Below are 17,574 nucleotides of genomic sequence, written 5' to 3'. Positions count from 1 at the left end.
AAGAAACTAGAAGAGAAAGTAGAAATCATAGAAGTAAGGATTACTCATTGCCTGTGAGACCTTAGATATGTTACTTAACCCTGTTCTTTTCAGTTTTCCAGCCTGTGGAATGGATAACTGATCAGGGTGATGTGGAATTTAACATGGTTAAAGCACTTACAGTAGTGCTTGGTGAAGCATAATCAGTCATTATATATTAGCACTTATATAAAATGATGTAACATTTGTAAAATATGAAAAGGCTAAAATGAGCAACTACAAAAAAAGTTCTTGCCTATATTAATATATATACATGCATACATACACACACACACACACACACGTATTTTTAATATGTATTTTTAATGGCTCCCAAAGTCATTTTATTTAACAAAGGGTGCAAAGCAAAACAAAATTTATCCTAAAACCCTCACAATTGTTCTATACTCCTCTTCTGTGGAAATACTTCACCCTGAACTATCTCTTCCCTTTTGCTAACAGTTTAGTGTCTAAACAGGAAGGCTGATGTCCCTGTTTCAGGTGACCCTCTTCTTCAAGTCTTAGGGATAATTTCAGCTGCACTGAGTGGCAAAGTGGGCCCTGTTTGCGTGAAAAAGGAATTTGGTCACAGGGTTTCTGGTTGACCCCAGATGTGTCAATTTCAGCAAGTAACACTGAATGTCCTTGTGACTTATAAACATTGTTCAAAAATGAGGCTGTGTTAAACTTAAAAGCCAACCTTTCTGCTCAGATCCCTGGATTGAAAACGATTTTAAAATCTATATGATTCTTACCAAAAGGATGGTTTTTAAAAATAAGCCAAGAAATATCCAGAAACAGGTTTCTTGTGAATGCTTGGTAGAGGAGGCACTCCAATATGTCAAAATGATTTAGCCAAGTTCTTTTATCTATGGAAAATGCCACTTTATCACAGCCCCTTATATAAACCCTCCTGAAACCCCTTCAGTAAATAGCATTCCAATTCAGTCATCAAAGTGAAAATATCATTGAAAACTGTGAGGTGGCTGGGAGACTTTGCATATCTTGGCAACATTTTTCAACCCACCAGTGAGAGAAGAGGCAGTTAGAGGCTAGTTAGGCAGATAGAGAGGGAGGGTCTTGGGAGTGGAAAAATACCTGTGGGACCACATCTGCACAGCCCCTGTAGCTAGTGGAAAGAAATTTGATATAAGAACTTTCTCTAATGCCAAGTGTTTGCTCAGAAGGGACAGTCCTGACCTAGGAGCAGGTGCAATAGATGAACCTAAATGTCCTTAACTTGACCTGACTCATTATAATGTCCTTAACATGATATTAGCATTGTGGTTTTAGTCCCCTTATGTGTTTTGCTTAGCCATTCATGGATAATAACCAATATTCAGTCACTCTGACCAACCCCAAGCATGTGCAGATGCAATACCAAGGGGGAACATTACCCTTCCCATTTGGGCAGAAACAACAGAATAATTCCTTGTCTTTGCTATATAAAAGAACTCAGCCCATTTCTGGCAACCTGCTTTCAGGGCACCTCTCTTTGCTGAGAGCTTTCCTTCTCCTTAATAAATCCTACTCTACTCATTCTTTGCTGTCCATGTGCCTTATTCTTCTTGGTCTTGGGACAAGAATTTGGACCTAGCTGAACTAGGGACTAAGCAGACTGCAACACCAAGAGCTTGGGCTTCCTGTGAAGGTCATTAGTTTTCTGGTTAAAAGCATTCTTGAAGTCATCAGGAATGGAGGAACAGAGACTCAGCATCTGAGAACCTGAGTTCCTGGTTCCATATCTGGGACTCAAGAGCCAAACAGCACAACCATGCAGCACATCATGAAGACATTTCACAGGATGGTGAAGATTCAAAAGTATCTGAGGCTCAGTAAGAATTCCCTAATGTTGTCACCTGTGCTGTGCTCCCACACCTCCTTCCCAAAGCCCTGCATGTCCTTCTTTTTCAGGTTAAAGTTGAGCACTGCCCCAGCATTCATCAGCAATGTCCCATACAGCAGGATGTCTCCAATCATCTTTATGGCCAAATAATAACAAAGTTAACAGAAAAAGAAAATCAGAAAACTAAACAGAAAAGCTAAAAATCAGAAAAAAAAGGGCAAGGCTGAGGGTCAATATAATAATATTGTATATAAGGTTACGGAAGTTTCAAATAAATTTAAACAAATGGACTTAGAATTGGAAAACAAGACAAAGATCAAGGTACACAAAGATTAGTTGTAGAAATTCCAGTAGATTTGTAATATAAACAAAACACAGGAGAAGGTTAAGAATAACTTATTAAATAAATAATTATATTTCTGATTTAAAAATCATATTCAGTTCTAAAGATGATTAATAAAATAAATCTACAACTGAACTGCAGATACATCCAAAATTGTGTGAAAGAAAAAATATATATGTTAAAGTGACTTATATACTTATAATACTCACTTTCTACTACTACTATTATTATTATTATTTAGACAAGAATGAATATTCTTTCCTTCTTAAGATGAGGCTGGTAGAAAAATTTCACTAAAATGAAATTTTAACTTTGTTAAAATAAAATTTCATCAAAATGAAATTTTTAAATAAAATTTTGTTTTAATGAAAATCCACTAAGACTAAGGATCATGGATTATTCCATTCTTGTTCCCTAACATCTCTTCTCATCTGGACTATCAAAACACCTAGGGAAACCTGATATCAATCTCTTCTCCCCAATGATCCATGAATCTTAGTCTTGACATTATTTGAATGTAGTTGTTCCAAGAGTTGTATCATTCAACAACCAATAAGAAGGCATAGCTTGTACTGCACAGGTAAAGCAACAAACTGAGACAGAGGCTGTGTAGCACAGAAATAGTTTAATTATCGAAAGGCAGCTGAGCAGTAGGACAGGATATATTTCTCAAATCTGCCTCCCCAGGAGCTCAGAGGCTAGAGATTTTGAAGGAAATTTGATGGGCAGAGGACCAGGGAATGGGTGCTGCTGATTGCTTGAGGATGAAATCAATGTCCAAACTGTCGAGTCAGTTTCTGCATGGGGGTCATAGAACCAGTTGAGTTAGTTCTTTTGTATGAGTCACAGGTCTGGGTGGCATCAGTTTGCATGCCTGAATGCAGAACGTTGAAAAATATCTCAAAGATCAATCTTAGGTTTTCACAACAAGGATGATATCACTAGGAACAATTGGGGAAGTTACAAATCTTGTGACCTCCAGCTACATGATTCCTGAGCATAAGCAAGCCAGAAAAAAATGCTGGTTATTGCTTAACTATGCTTATAGCATTGCAAAATTCAGGCACCACCATAATTCTAATATAGTGGCCTTTTCTTACTTTTACAAAAGCGTTTTCGGTCTCTGAACAAGGAGGACCTTTTTTTTCAGGAAGAGACTATTATCATCCTTGAAGTTAATCTATAAACTAAATTTCTACCATAGTTAGCTTGGCCTACATCCAAGAATGAGGAAGGGCAGTTAGCCTATGAGGTCAGAAGCAAGATGGAGTCTGTTCCTGTTAGATTTATCTTACTGTCATAATTTTTGCCAAGGTGGTTTCAATGATAAGGTGATTTCTTTCTTTCTTTTTGTTAAGTCAGAGAGTCTTTTCCATAGGGTAGTAATTCGATTCCTTAACAAAAGTTAATGGAGATATGAGACCCTTCAACTTTCTCATATCTATTCTATTCTGATGTGAGCTTTCTATATTATATTTTCAGGTAGCCTAATAAGAGTAAAAGTAACCATATGAAGAACAGAATTTCACTAGGATTGAGCACAATGCTTAGAGTATGGTAGAATCATTTTTGGTTCTTCAGAGTTTTAATGTATTGAAGAGTTATGTTTGGTTTTGTTTTGTCTATTTTGAATATAACAGACTATTTTTCAATCAAAATGAACACAAAAATTCTAAACCAAAATGGGATTTAGTTGGGCAAGGCCCTCGCTAAATGCATCCCCATTGCTGTGCTAGTGCCAGATTTCACACACTACACACTACATTATCATTGTACAATAATGGCGAGTCTGTGAATGTTCTCAATCAGGTATCTCCTGTGTTTTGAGATCAAGGCAAGGTTGAGCATAATAGATATGGTCAGCTTCTATCACACTTTACTTTGGAAAGGCTCTTACCATCACACACCCAACCCAATTGTCAAAATTATTCAATTGGTAATGAATTAATTATGAACCAGTTTAGTTCTGAATGTGCGACAAAGGGAATAGTCATACATTCTTTCTCATTTTAAAAGAACATTTTAACAAAATGCCTGCATAGATGACCCAAAGAATCCAAGAGGCCAAGAAAGAGCAGGGGAGTATAAATAAGGACATGCTTTGAGGACACATGATTTTGGGAATTTCTGAGAGGAATTTATTTTCTATCATTGTTTTGTTTTTCTTTACTCATGCGCATAAAGTGTAGAGTAGTTATAACTAGCCAGCATGGATTATAAGAGATATTTATCCCCTTTGATGGAAAATTCTGTGGGTTCATGTGCTAGCTCACCATGTCTGTTCCTTATCTGAGAGCAGGAACTAGCCCAGTATTTCTAATGCCAGTTGGTGCTATTCCAAGAAACATCCTGTTAGTTTTCACACACTCACACATTCTCTAAATAAATTCATAGGATTGAGTTAAAATGTTGGAAGCTGGAGACTGCCCCAAGATAGGACAATGCTTAAGTGAGACCATGCAATTTTGATTCTATGAGGTGAATAAGGTATGATGAAGGAATTGGAAAATAATTAGTTGATCTCTCAGGCTTGTGAATAATGTTGTAAGGCAAATTTGAAGAGTTTTATGGATAAATTTTAAAGAGAATCTTTAAAGTTGATAATAAGTTGTCTATACGCATCTGTACCTACCAATTCCATCTACCAAGTTCAGAGCACAAGATCTTAACCAGTACCTAAGTAATATTAAAACATGCTGCCAGAAAGCTAAGAATCAAATACATCTCCCACTTCTGATGAGTTTATCAGACTTTACATGATTGTATTTGGTACTATAACCTCATTCCTATTTCCATTTTATATTGCTATCTCTATTTAATTACATTAATGAACAATTTGTATGTATGTAAGATGTCTTAAGTTTATTTTAAAGTTAGTTATTTGAAAACAACTTACTGAAAAAGTTACTCAAAAAGTCATAATATGATTTGTCCTTTAAAATTCTCAGAACATCTCACATGCAATATATAAGCTGATTTAGGGCAAGGACAGTGTTTTATACACCATACTATATTGCATACCTAAAAAATGCCTGACACATGGTAGATGTTCAATAAATATATTATTTTTTGTTTAGTCTGGTTATTGACTTGACAGTAGGTATATAATACTATGCTAAGAATAATTTGATCAATAAAAATACTATAATAATATTCTTGGTTTGGTGGGGATGATTGAGAAAAGAACAGGAAATATCAGAGAAAAAAATCCAGTTGTCTCTTTCTTCTTCCCTACTCAGCTTCAGGTTTTAGTTTTTAAGTGTAGCTGAAATACTAATCATTTTTATAGGAATATCTGCCTCAGAAACACCTTCTAATCTGAATAGAATCCATTTGAATGTATATATTTCTTCCTTTTTAGTATCAGCTATTTTAAATTATTTAATAGAATAGTCTTAAGGCATTGAAAGGGACCCATTCAGCAGGATTTAAGCCAACAAATCAGTCAGCAATTTCTGGTCACCTCACAGAGGAGTTAAGCATTTTATCCAGTCTGTGTATATGATATTTCACATGCCTTCATAATAGAGCTATCAATTTTCTGATTTGCAAGCCAGTTGACAGAGTTAATACCCCAAAGGGCTATTTCAGTGTTAAGCTCCTAAAATTGTTTAAGACTCCCCATCAATTAGACTAAAGTCCAATCATGTACAATTTTATCCTTTTGCTTTTTGAAAAAGCATGAATTTTGTGTTCCAGAAACAACACTCTTTTAGAAGAGTAGCCCATTGGTTCTGTTTATTTACATTTTGACTTTTGATGCTGGCTAAATATTCAGGTTCACCATAGCATGCTATAAGTCACACAAGTAACAGTAGAAAATTGCTTAACCTAGTATTTTTGAAGTTGGCACTTTAAATACTGGCAGAGCCTAACATAGCTGGTATGTCTATGGTTGCTTGCTTTTGTTAGGTAAAATGAGATGGTTTACAAACAGGCAGGCATAAAATTGTGTATACTATGAGTAAACTACATATTTTGGCCAAAAAATTATCTCTCTTGAGAAAAAAGAAATCCTTTTAAAATATAGAAGATGACAGAGTATGTTTTCTCATGTTCATATTTTACTCATAGAATTTTCCTGCACAGAATATGTTTGTGGTTTGTTAAAAATCAGCTCTATGTGTGACAAGTTTGTCCCTGGATTAGTGTGTATGATTAAGGTTACTGGTATCAGTGATATAAACAAACATACTTATGCAGTTTATATCATTGTATGTTTGATTTTAAAATTCTGACCACAAACAATTTTAATAGGACTCCTGCAAGAATGTTTTTGCAGATTAAATAAAATTAAGCTAAAGAAGATGAAAATATGCATACATCTATCTGCTTGCCTATACACACGTGCACAAACAATTCTATTAGGCTGGTGCAAACGTAATTGCAGTTTTTGCTGTACTTCTAAGTGCAAAAAGAGCAACTACTTTTGCACCAACCTAATAGTAGCAAGAATGATACAACCTGGCCCAGCCCCTTCCCCTCTCCTCTTCTGCTCTCTTCTCCAATTTAAGCTCACTCTAAGGCCCCAGTTACATCCTGATTACCAGATATTATGGATATGTTTTAGCCCCTATCCTATTGTACATTTCAGTGCTTGGTTTTACTGATTGGTCCTTATTCTGTCCCCTAAACACTATTTTTTTGAAGAGCTTTTTTTCTTATGCCTTTCTGTTATGCTACGGTTTTCATCAAGTTTTCTTGGGACAATGCTATGTATAGTCCTGATTCTTCAACATTAGTTTCCCTAAGAAGTAGGTCCTCCTCTTCTCTCTTCAGCCTAACTCATTTCTCTTCACTCCTCTTTTCTATCTTTTCTTCTCTCCATTTTTAGGGCACTTCCTCTGGAACCTTCCCTTCATTCATACCAATAGCTTTGACTGCTACCCACCTGCAGGTTAAAATCCTAGAGGGGCTCAATAAATGACACCCTTTTTTCTCCAGCTCATTTCTAGCCATACAGAGAAAAAAAAAGATGGAGACTTTAGCATGTAGAAATAAGAATATCAAACTTATGTTATTGAAAAAGTCATGTTTTGTGGCCTATATGCTTGGGTATGTAGGACAAAGTAATAAACCCCATTGTAATAGGGAGTTCATTATTTGGAATCCCCTATTATATTGGGGCTCATTATTTTTTCCTACATATCCAACTATGCCCACCAACTCATTGGCAATAGTGAACCACTGTGGTCTGCTCTGTGGAAAAATGATTTTTCTTCATAGCACATAATACGGCAAAGAATATCAAAGACAACATACTCTCTGTAGACAGGATGACACTCAACACACAGGACAGTGCCAAAGATTCAGAGTTTTGTACACTCACTTTTTCCTTTTAAATACTCAGATGTAGATAAAGAGATGGATAGAAGGAAGGGTGATTCAGAAGTAATCTCATCCACAGTGAAACTCCTTTCTACCCTTAACATGAATGATAACTCTCAAATCAGTATTTCCAATGTAATTCTCTATTCTCAGCTATAGTCTCAGGAATTGTATAAACTGAAATAATTTTGCCCAATTCTATAACTGAATCTTTGAAATCAACATGTTCAAAATTGAACTTACCATAATCTACCATCATTTTTCTCTTCTTGTGTTCCTGTATCAGTGAATAACATATTATGTAGCTAATTCTTAAAATACTGAAAAATATAATCTTTTATTTCATTTCCCACATGTACTTGGTCTACAAAACCTATCAGGTCAACTTCTAACTATTACTTAATCTTAGCTCTTTCTACAATTCCTCTATCATGGACTTATTTCATGTCTCAGTTTCATATCTGTATACCAACAAAAGCATTTAAAACTGGTCTCTGTCCAAAATGCAAATCAAAACCACAATGAGATGTCATCTCACACCAATCAGAGTAGCTTTTATTAAAATGTTAAGAAATAACAGATACTGACAAAGTTGTGGAGAAAAAGGAACACTTATACACTGTTGGTGGGAGTGTAAATTAGTTCAACCATTGTGGAAGACAGTGTGGCAATTCTTCAAACTCTTAAACACAGAAATACTATTTGACCTAGGAATCCTATTACTGAATATACACCCAAAGGAATAGAAATTGTTCTATTATAAAACACACTTGTGTGTATGCTCACAGCAGCACTATTTTCAATAGCAAAGACATGAATTAACCTAAATGCCCATCACTGATAGAATGAATTAAGAAAATGTGGTACATATACACCATGGAATGCTATGCAGCAATAAAAATGAATGAGATTATGTCCTCTTTAGGGACATGGATGGAGCTCAAGGCCATTATCCTTAGTAAACTAATGCAGGAACAGAAAACCAAATACCACATGTTCTCACTTGTAAGTGGGAGCTAAATGATGAGAACACATGGACATATTGTGAGGTACAAGAGACACTGAAGCCTACTGGAGCGTAGAAGATGGGAGGAGGGAGAGATCAGGAAAAATAACTAATGGGTACCAGGCTTAATACCTGGGTGACAATGAAATTATCTGTTATAACAAAGCCCTATGACACAAGTATAGCTATGTGACAAACCTGCAAATGTACCCCTGAACTGAAAATAAAAGCTAAAAAGAAGACTTAGTGTCAAATAGATCACTAGAGTGACTATAGTTAATAATAATTTATTGTATATTTCAAAATAGCTGGAAGAGAATAATTCAAATGTTCCTAGCATCAAAATATCACAGGTACCCTGATCTATACATTTATTATGTATCATTAAAAAATTAATAAATAAGACATAAAAAAATCAAGAAAAACAGTCTATATCCCTGTCTAACTATTCTACAATACTTTCTCCAACCTGAGGTCAAAGTACTGTTTCCACAGTACTTTGTTCCAACAACAACAAAATACTCCAACAACAACAAAAATACTTATTATTATGGTGGTAGTGATATTGATGGTTACCATCTACTCTGAATGTACTATATGTAAGGCATAATTTAATATAGGTGATCTCATTGACTATGCACACACACATGCAAAGTAATATAGGCAGTATTATTACTCTCACTTTAGAGGTGAAAAATTATTTGTGGAAAGTCATACTCTAAGTGGTAGAAAAGGAAATCTGACTCCAGAAATTTAGAAATTAAGCACTTTGCCATGCTGCTGGATTTCAAGAGAGCAACTGAATAATTATTTTCTTGAATAAAATCTGTAAGTGGTTTCCCTTTGCCTTTAAAATAACATCAAAACTTTTGGCCAAACGTTTGTAAACTGCTCAGATAATCTGTTTTCTCTTCCTTACTATTTAAATGTCTCATAGTTTACTTTCATTATGACATCATTTCAAATATAGCTTCCATGGTTTAGATTGCGCTATTCTCCCTACTTTGAAAATTCTGGCATGATTACCCTTCTTAGATAACATAAAGAATTCTTGAAATTCTCCATAATTAACCCTACCTTCATTTGCCTCTAACTAGTGAGAAAGTGTTTATCTTATATTCATATTCTATGATATAGATGGGCCACATTTACTAATCAATGTGGTCACTATTTATTTTGAAGTATGATTAGAGATAATTCCCAGACCATCCGCCATCTCTCACATGCACATACACTGACTTATGCTTTGGTACTATCTTCTTCTGTATCCTCCCTCTACCTTGTGACTGGCGTATTAAGATCTTCTCTGTGGTCTAGTATGCCCAAGACTCTCCCATACGTTCCCTTTTCTCTTTGCTTCCTTTCTCCAGCCTTCCACTGAATTAGTACACTCACTTCCAACTGAACAGACCTGGCTAAATTTGGGATCCATACTTTCCATCTTTTAAGTTTGAATCTCATGCATCTCCCTTATTGGTCTCTAAAATTGGTAAGAGAATTATCTTACATTCATAAGACCAGAATTTTAATATGGCTTTGCAAAGTTATTAATTATATAAGTATATGAGCCACCTTGCCTCCATATTATCAGTTTTCTTATTCAAGAATGTCCATAGAAATAATTCTACCCTATGTAGTTATTTTGAGAATTATCTGAGATAATGTTTTTAAAAGCAAACAACACATTGCCATACCTATTAAAAAATCATAGTATGTAAAACCCACAACTAAACATATAAAATTTACACATAAGTACATACTGTTGTGCACAAAATGACTTAGTGAATTATGGAAATAATTAAGAAATTTTCAGTTAATTTCAATTGGGGATCTATCCTATCATGTTTATTCTCAAAATATTGATAATCTAATTGCAATAATAATTTGTGTAATAAAGTAATACTCTAAACAGCTTTAACTAGAACATTGATGTTTCATGAATGTGGGCATAATTCTTAATAATCTTTCTCAAAAACAATGGTTGGCAGTATTATTCTTTGTTTTCTGGAGCTGGTAACATTTTAGAAAATAGAAAAAAAAGACATGAGAATTTTTATTTAGGCAAACCTTTCTCTACCACGCTGCTATTGACATTTGGAGACAGATGATTCCACGTTGCAGGGGACTGACCTGTACATTGTAGGATGTTTAGCAATGTCCTTGGATTCTACCACAAGGTACGAATAGCAGATGCTGTTCCCACCTGCAGTGTGATGACAAAAAAAAGTCCCTGGTTGACAAACACTGACTTATACAAATCCAAAATAAGTAATGAATGTCTCTCATAAAGTAATTTGGGGGTACTCCTGATAATTGTCAAAGTACTGCTCACTTTAAGATGAAGCTACCAGTGTGGTAACTATATTAACATCAGGGTACTCCTGAAGAATGTATTATGTTTTCTATAAACTTTCTTATTTTTAATACCTTAATAACAATATTTATAATCCTCCAATAAATTTCACATCAACCTGAGCTTTTTGTGGGTAGAATTTAAAGGAATAGTGTTATGAGTGTAAAGATAACTTCTTTATTTGAGGTAAGTGAAATGTATATCAGCTTTTAAAGCTCCATGGATGGGACACCTCTAACCTAGTCAGTGGAATTCTCACAAAGGAACTCAGGGAAAAACATCATTTACAATTAAATACATAAACTGAAAGACAAAGACAACCTTTTCAAAGAGTTGAAAAGTATGACAGTTTGTTTTCTTTTTCCTTTTTTAAATGGTCACATAAATATGCACTGGGTATAAGAAAGAAAAAGTTTTAACAGTCACTCAGTAAGGAACTGCATCAGCAAATTTCACTGACACAAAATTTTGGCCCACATAGGCATTTTGTGGGAGAGCTGCTTTAGAATAAGGCCATTTTCTATAAGTATCCAGTACAAGACCACAAAAGTACATACACATGTGCAAACTAAGACATGTGTGAATATGTTCTGTTGCTCTCTCTCTCTCCCTCTGTCTTTCTAGCACAACAAACTGGTCAGCTATAAAGTTACAAAGTTTGTGGATATAACACGTATTCCATGGGCACATAAAAATTTGAGGTGTGCATTGCAGCCAACAATAGGAAATTTAATAGAAATAAATTAAGTCCTATTGTCAACAAAATAAATAAAATAACTGAAAAGTTATTTAGGAGAAGAGACTACAATTAGCAAAAGTTTATGCAAACTCTGGGGTTTTTACTTGGCTGTAATTTCTCTTTGAGTCATCAGGGTGATGTGGTTGCCTAAAAGACTAATGCAATTGTAGACCACATTGATAGAAATATAAATTCTAACTCCTGGGGGACAGTATATTTACCACTTGGTGCCAATTAGCCTACAGCTATTTTTGGGAATTCTTGAAAAGTAATAATAATAATGAATCTCAGAGTTATAATGGATTCTTCGCTTTAAAGGTGCTGATTTTGCTCTTTAAGATTCTTACTATTTGATTCTTCAAGATTAGCAATGTTTCAGCTCCCTTTCTTATTGCTTTAAGCAATGTTAAGGCTTTGATTTCATTATCATCTATTAAACTGTACCATCCTGTGAAATCTTTATTGCATTATTTTCTCAAAATTTTAGCAATTTTTCTTTTGTTTATAACTAAGCAGGATTTGTATAATTTTGTTAATTTTAAATCTAATAAGTCTAGAATTTCTGAAAGATTGTAGGCAATCCCACAGGATTTAGATTTATAGTAAGGAAAGAAACAATTACTCGGTGGCTAAGGCAGCAGATTTAATATCGCTTTCTGTGGAAACTAATACAACAATTTATGAAGACCTCTGAGGATACATATCTCTTTACAGTGGCAACACTCATTTCCTATGCCCCTTTGATAATTATATCCCCCAAATTCATTCCATCCCTGCCTAATCCTTACTCATTAAACTGCTCAAAGTATGAAAAAGTAAAACAGAGACTAGATTTGAGAAAGGCTTGTAAAATTCCTCACAGCAGAATGGTTTCCACCTAATCATAAATGTATTTTTTACTTATTTCTACATGGTTTATAAGATATTGATTCTTTTGTATTAGTTGAGGGTTTATCTGTGATAAATATATGGTCAATTTATTTTTAATGTTTCATATGTGCTTCAAAGTATGGTTTCTTCTAGAATTGTTGGGTATAGAATTCTCCAACTACTCATTAGAACAAAAAGTGTGATAATACAGTTCTAATTTTCTCTTTGTTTACTAATTATTGCCTATCAGTTTTAGACACTGTTACAAGTCTTTATAAATGATAATGAATTTATCAAATTCTACGTATAATATTATTTTTTGCTTTACATCTTTTGATTCAGATGTTGGTGCTTTTTATCTGATAATATCATGGTATTATCAACTAACTACACTAACTCTCTTTGGGTTATTCTGCATTTTTATTTCTTGTATTTTCTATTCCACTATTTTCAGTCATGCTGAGTCATTCTGCTTTAGTTTAGAAAAAAAAGGGACATCCAGTTTTCATTCCACTATGGAATAAGTTTGGGTGTTATAATTACTATCCTTTCAAGAATACAAAAGCTTAACAAACTATAAATAAAACCAGAGATTTGAAATCCAAGGAAAATTGGTAGTTTTTATTATATTATAAGATATTTCATTCGTTAAAAAAACTTCTTGACATATTTTGGATGTATTATGGCCTCCAAATCTCATATTGAAATGTAATCACCAATGTTGGAGATATGGGCTGGTGAGAGGCGCTTTAGTGATGAAGGCAGATCCTTCATGAATAGCTTGGTGCCCTCCTCATGGTAATAAGTTCATTCTCACTCTGACTTCATCTTTAAAACAGTATGGCACCTCTCCCTTCTCTCTTTTCCTCCCTCTCTCACCAAGTGACATGCTGGCTCCCCTTCACTTTCTGCCATGAATGAAAGCTTCCTGAGGCCCTCACCAGAAGCAGATGACAGCACTATGCTTCATGTACAGCCTGCAAAACTCTGAGCCAATAAACCTCTTTTGTTTATAAATTTCTCAGTCTCAGATATTCCATTATAGTGACACAAATGGACTAACACACTGTCTTAAAGAGGTATAGAAATTAAAAATATGGTGGCTTACAGACAAAACAAACTGACTTAAAATGAACAAAGCTAAATTCAAAGTGGAAATGTCAAAAATAAAGTTAAGAACATTTTCACAATTGGCTAAGATTTTAGGTGATCAAAGTTAAGGTAGAATTAATCATGGACAATATTTTTATAATAGGACAAAATCTAATAATAGAAATGAAGGGGAGAGGAGAGTAGTCAATATTGATCTTTCCTCAAAAAAAGTACTTAATTTAATGAATTTTTCTGATGTTAGATATATAAAGGCTAAGGATGATGGCTAAATGTGATGAGTGAAAACACATACACACACACAAACACCATTTTCTCTTTTCAAATTCTTTCATCTATTTCCTATGCATCTCACTGGTTTTCAACATCAAGATGACTTCTAGAGCTCCAGCCACAAAATACAAGCTTCAATCAATAGGAAAGAAAATAACAATGTATCTTTAAAGAAAAGATCTAAAATCTCTAAAATCTAATTGCAATGGCCAGTCTTTCCTCATGAATATTTCACAAGAAAAATATTAACTAATGAAAGTAAGTAAAGTCATATTTTTAAAATATGATTAAATTATAGGCATGCCCTAACTGTATCAAAAAAGTGACAACATTCAAACCTACCACAATTCCTGATTAGACTGTCTCAACTAATGACCTGACAGAAAAAGAGATATTTTCATTACCCAATATGAATATTTTTAACCTTAGTCTACATTGTTCTACAAATAATGCTTAAAATCATTAAAAAATGAAAGCTATACACATAAAGGTAATGAAAACAAACCATTGCCAAGACAGAGGGTGATCAGCAGAATCTGAGTGACAGAAAAACAGGATATTACATATATAACACAAATATTTTAAGATAATTATGATATGTTAAGGGATTTATTGGAAATGGTAAATTACTTGCCTTAATAGATAGAGTATCTAAAAGATTGAAGATCTTTTTCAAATAGCAAATAGAAATGGTAGATATATAAAAACATCATATCAGAGATGAGTAATTTGCTTTATTGACTAATCAGTAGATTTAAAAGGAACAATAAGTGAACTTAAAATAGGTCAAAACAAAATCAACAATACTGAAACTAAAGAGAACAAAAAAATTTTAAAAAGAAAACAAAAAGAAGATTTAAGAGCCATGAGTTTTCCTACAATATCAAGTGATTGAATGTAGGAGTAATTGGAGCACTAGAAAGAGAATAGAAACAGAATAAGGCAGAAAAACATCATGGGCAATAGATTTCTGAAATAATGAAAATGATCAACCTCAGAAATAAGAAGATCCTTGAACGCCAACATCTAGACATGTTATATTTAAATTGCTATAAGGAAAATGTAAAGGCAAGTTTTGAAATACTTATAAAGGAAAAACAAAAACATATAGAGAGTAACTAAGATAATGATTAGGGCATTTTTCTTGTTAGAAAATAGGAACACTACCAGAAAACAGGTACATTTAAATTGTAAAGAAAAAAACACTGTTAATACTCAGTAAAAATATGTTTTAAAATGAGAGTGGAGTGCAGGCATGATGGCCAACTAGATGCAGCCGGTGAAACATCTGCCACTGAGGGATCAAGATGACTGGCTGACTCCTAATAGATCTTCAGAAGGAGAGCATTGAGAGTGGATGGAGGGAAACACAAAAGGTAGGCTGAAGGAGGAGAAAGCTGGGAACCCTACATGGGGATACTGTGCACCTGGACTCATTCCTGGCCCCCAGTGGCTCTGGGGGAATGAGTTAGTTGAACTGGCAGGGAACAACCCACTCTCACCACAGGGGTCTGGAACCCCAGCAGGATGGGGAGAATATTTTTCAGGGACACCAATGGAAGAACCAATTTGGAAAACATATTTCAGGATATCATCCATGAGAACTTCCTCAACCGAGCTAGAAAGGCCAACATTCAAATTCAGGAAATGCAAAGAACCCCAGTAGATACCTCACAAGATCATCTCTAAGACACATAATCATCAGATCTCCAAGGCTGAAATGAAAGAAAATATGTTAAAAGCAGCTATAAGTCAAATTATACCTGTTTGCAGAAAATAAATATGATCCTATATCTAGATAACCCCTTAGTCTCGACCCAGACACTCTAAGGTGATAAACAACTTTAGCAAAGTCTCAAGACACACAATAAATGTACAAAAGTCACTTGCATTTTTATACACCAACCAAATTCTAGCCAAGACTCAAGTCAGGAACACAATCTCGTTTACAATTGCCCCCAAAAAAGAATACCTCGCAATACGGCTATAAGCTAACCAGGGAGGTAAAATATCTCCACAAGGAGAACTACAAAAGATTGCTCAAACAAATCAGAAATAACATGAACAAATGGAAAAAGCATTCCATGTTCATGGATAGAAAGAATCAATATTAAAATGGCCATATTTCCTGAAGCAATTAATAGATTCAATGGTATTCTTATTAAACTATCAATGATATTCCTCCCATAACTAGAAAAAATATTTTAAAATTCGTCTAGATCCAAAAAGGAGCCCGAGTAGCCAAGGCAATCCTAAGCAAAAAGAACAAAGCTGGAGACATCACACTACCTGACTTCAAACTATTCTACAGGGCTATAGTAACCAAAACAACATGATTCTGGCACAAAAACAGAAACATAGCCCAATGGAACAGAGTAGAGAACCCAGAAATAAGGCTACACATCTAAACTATCTGATCTTTGACAAACCTGACAAAAATAAGCAATGGGGATATGACTCCCTATTTAATAAATGGTGCTGGGATAACTGGAAAGCCATTTGCAGAAGATCCAAACTGGAACCCATCCTTACACAATATATAAAAATTAACTCAAGATGGATTAAAGACTTAAATGTAAAACCAAAAACTATAAAAAACCCTGGAAGAGAACCTATGCACTACTATTCTGGACATAGGAATGGGCAAAGATGTCATAATGAAGATGCTAAAGGCAATTGCAACAAAAGCAAAACTTGACAAATGACATCTAATTAAATGAAAGAGTATCTGCATAGCAAAGGAAACTATCAACAGACTGAACAGACAACTTACAGAATGGGAAAAAAATGCAAACTATGCATCAGATAAAGGTATAATAACCAATATATATGAAAAACAAACAAATTAATATGAGAAAAACTTACAACCTCATTAAAAACTGTGCAAAAGACATGAACAGATGCTTTTCAAAAGAAGACATGCATGAGGCCAACAAGCATATGAAGAAAAGCTCATCGAGGCCAGGCATGTGGATCACGCCTGTAATCCCACTTTGGGAGGCTGAGGTGGGTGGATCATGAAGTCAGGAGTTCAAGACCAGCCTGACAAATATGGCAAACCTCCGTCTCTACTACAAATACAAAAATTAGCCGGGTGCGGTGGCAGGTGCCTGTAATCTCAGCTGCTCGGAAGGCTGAGGCAGGAGAATCGCTTGAACCTGGGTGGCAATGGTTGCAGTGAGCCGAGATCACGCCACTGCACTCAAGCCTGGGTGACAGAGTGAGAGAGTGAGACTCTGTCTAAAAAAAAAAAAAAAGAAGAAAAGCTGATCATGACTGATGATTAGAGAGATGCAAATAAAAACAATGATGAGATACTGTCTCACAGCAATCAAAATAACTATTACTCAAAAGTAAAAAAATAACAGATGTGTATTAGGTTGTAGAGAAAAAGGAATGCTGATACACTGTTAGTGGGAGTATAAATTAGTTCAACCGTTGTGGAAAACAGTGTGACAATTCCTTGAAGATGTAAAGAAAGAACTACCATTCAACCCGGCAATCCCATTATTGAATATATAACCAGCGGAATATAAATCATTCCATCATTTCACATGCATAGCTTTGTTCATCACAGCACTATTCACAATAGCAAAGACATGGAATCAACCTATATGCTCATCAATGGTACACTGAGTAAGAAAAACATGGTACATATACACCATGGAATACTAAGCAGCCATAAAGA

At 34.6% G+C, this 17,574-nt stretch overlaps 1 pseudogene; it reads right to left on the bottom strand.

Annotated features, from left to right (window-relative positions):
• Positions 1 to 1,770: 1,770 nt before the first annotated feature.
• On the bottom strand, positions 1,771 to 2,005 carry LOC108532454 (small integral membrane protein 7 pseudogene; annotated as a pseudogene).
• Positions 2,006 to 17,574: the final 15,569 nt, after the last annotated feature.

This window comes from Rhinopithecus bieti, unplaced genomic scaffold (assembly GCF_001698545.2).
Source record: "Rhinopithecus bieti isolate Rb0 unplaced genomic scaffold, ASM169854v2 scaffold_8307, whole genome shotgun sequence".
NCBI classification, from domain to species: Eukaryota; Metazoa; Chordata; class Mammalia; order Primates; family Cercopithecidae; genus Rhinopithecus; species Rhinopithecus bieti.
The sequence above is the reverse complement of the archived record's forward strand: the minus strand, read 5'-3'. Positions and strand labels throughout refer to the sequence as shown.